General features: G+C 47.7%; 1 protein-coding gene across 1 annotated transcript in view; it reads left to right on the top strand.

Annotated features, from left to right (window-relative positions):
• The first annotated feature begins 1,803 nt into the window (after positions 1-1,803).
• The window catches only part of C1QTNF2 (C1q and TNF related 2), a 29,493-nt gene continuing 28,574 nt past the window's right edge, over positions 1,804-2,722 (top strand). The window contains exon 1 of the mRNA XM_081091785.1: positions 1,804-2,221. The gene's annotated coding sequence lies outside the window, so the exon portion shown is untranslated. The remainder of the gene's footprint in view (positions 2,222-2,722) is intronic.

The raw sequence follows: 2,722 nt of genomic DNA, 5'->3' as shown, positions 1-2,722 counted from the left end.
CTATGAATGCTTTGTAGCATTATTTCAAATATTTGGTAGAAAACTGGTTGCTGATAGGGCTCCAAGGAAGCCTGTGTTAGCTTATGTGAGTTTGAATCAGAAATTTTCAGGGTTCTTTAACTCAAAAAAAAAAAAAAAATGTGTCACCTATCCTTTCTGGGCCTCTGTTCCCTTTTCTGTGAAGCCTAATTTACTCTGATTTTAGGAAGAATTCTGTAATATCTGAAATCATGTCTTATTTCTGTTTCAATTCAGAAAAAAAGGTAATACCCAAAATATTACTCAACATAATGTGCTTTGATTTTATCAAAAATAGCTGCTTTTTGAGTGCTGGCACTCTGTGCTGTAATTTTCATATATAACATCTCCTCAAAAGAACGGCATGGGGCCCTGGCTGGTATGGCTCCTTGGTTAATGGGTCACCCCCTCCCCCCCCCCCACACACACACACACACTGAAGGTTCGTGGATTTGATTCCTAGTTAAGGCCACGTACCTGAGGTTGCAGGTTCAATGCCCAGCCCATCCTGATGCATGCAGGAGGCAACCAATCAAGGTGTCTTTCTCACGTCAATGTTTCCCTCCCTCCCTTCCATTCTGTCTAAAATCAATGGGGAAAATATCCTGGGGAAAGATTAACAAAAAAGAAAGAAAACTGCATGGGGTAATGGATGGTATCCCTACAATAAGCACTTTGGCTTAATGAATCCAAGTCATTTGCTCAGGACCTAACAGTTCAAAGTGTTGGCCCCAGGACAGGAAGCCAGGTATCTCTTGACTCCAAAGCCAACTCTTCTCTAGTATTTAAGTTCCTGGTTCCTGGGCCAGGAATGCTATCTGTTGCAATTTCTTCCATTAACAGAAACCTTGAGCAGGCCCTCAGTCTTGACCAAGTTCACCCTCAGCACCTGAAAAGGATGCATCTGCCCCACACTCGAGCACTTGCTAGTCCCCCAGCCTTGTGGGATGCTTCCGACAAGACTGACTATCCAAAAAACGAAATGTCATTTCCTGAAGAATTCTGGATGAAAATACCATCCAAATAAGAAAGAGGGTTATAATTGGGTCTGTGGGTTTTTTTTTAAATATTTTTTTATTGATTTTGGAGAGGAAGGAAGGAAGGAGAGAGAGAAACAACGATAGGAGAGAATCGTTGATCATCTGCCTCCTGCATGCCCCCCACTGAGGATGGAGCTAGCAACCCCGTTCTATCCACTGAGCATAACCGGCAAGGCCTGGGTTTGTTTGTTTAAACAATGTTTTCTAGTTTCTCTGATCTAGCTTACTACTTTAAAGTTCGATTTAAGAGAAGTATAAATAAAAATCTTTAAGATGGAGGATAATTCTCAGGAAATTCATCCACACTCAAATTTATGGAAGGATGGGGGGGGGGTGACCAGCGTGGGCAAGAGGACCTAAGCTCTGTCCCCTTTGCCTGAATGTTTGATTTGGGAGTATAATGAGCCTCCTCTTATTCGTCACTGATTACACGTAGAAAATGGTAAATTATTAGAGCTTTACAAGTTCAAAGCTTGACACGCTATAAAATTTTATTTCCAGTGCTCTGAAGAACTGTGTAGACTATACACTGCCTGCCATTCTTTTAGACTCTACTTTTCTGGCACATACAATACACACAAAATTTCCAGCTCCACGTACACAGCCTAAAAAAAGCGGGTGAGGGAAGGTGGGGGGGGGGGGGAAGGTGGGGGGGGGGGACGGCCAGCGCGCATGCTCCTTACCCGAGCCAGCCCGGCCCTCAGCAGGTTGCTAACGCGCCTGCGTGCCCGGAGCCGCCTCGCCCAGTCTGCGGGGCGGGAAGCCACCGCACGACCCGGATGGAAGCCCGGAGCGGCTGGGGCGGAGGTGGCGGCGGGCACGTCTGTGTCACCCGGGTTCCTGCTCCGGGTTCACACCTAAGGAACCGCCGCCTGGACTGGTTCCGGCGCCCAGAGGCTTGGGCCTCAGACTAGCGGACCTGGGGCCTGAAACGGGCGCCTCCGAGAAGCCCGAGCGTCCTTTGGGCCTGTGCCTCCCGCTCGTAGACGGGCGGGTGCAGACCGAGCGGGTCCTCCTTCCTCGCCGCCGGCGCCCTTCGCTCGTCTGGGCCGCCTCCTAAGCAGCGTCCGTAATAATAGCACCAACAGGTCCTTCCTGCCACTTCCGAGCTGCGTGTGCTTTCCGCGCATGCTCCGTACTAGACATCCCAGCGACCCTCCCAGGTAGGTACTATTGTCAGCCCAGCCCCAGCCCCAGCCCCAGCCCGTGGGGGACAAAGCCAGGACTGCAGGCTTTTGCCTCTGGAGCGTTTGCTCGTCCCTTTTCTCCTGGCTATTTGCTTTTCACTGTAAAATGAAATGATTTAAATCCTCTGCCTGCCCAGACACCCGCACCTCCCGCGGACTCGCATAGACTGATAGAAGTTGAATGGAATTTGGTTTGGAGTTTTAGGTTTACAGCTGTACTTTGGTGTTGTCACTGCTGAGATATGTATGTGTTAGCATTCCCCAAATATTTCTGTTATGTGACTGTCCACCTTTTAACTGTTTGGTTTTTTTTCTCTCTCAATCGTAATACTTTTTCATATCTACCCTTCTGCTTCAAAAACCTGCAAAAAAACATTCTACTTTGTTATATCAGGTCTCTCGTTTTGAATCTCAAAAGAAGTCTGTGTTACAGAATTTGGGGAACTTTGGGGATCACTTATATTTACCTGGGAAATA

The sequence above is a fragment of the Myotis nattereri genome, assembly GCF_964212035.1.
Source record: "Myotis nattereri genome assembly, chromosome: 5".
NCBI classification, from domain to species: Eukaryota; Metazoa; Chordata; class Mammalia; order Chiroptera; family Vespertilionidae; genus Myotis; species Myotis nattereri.
Note: the sequence above shows the minus strand (reverse complement) of the source record. Positions and strands in the feature narration are given on the sequence as shown.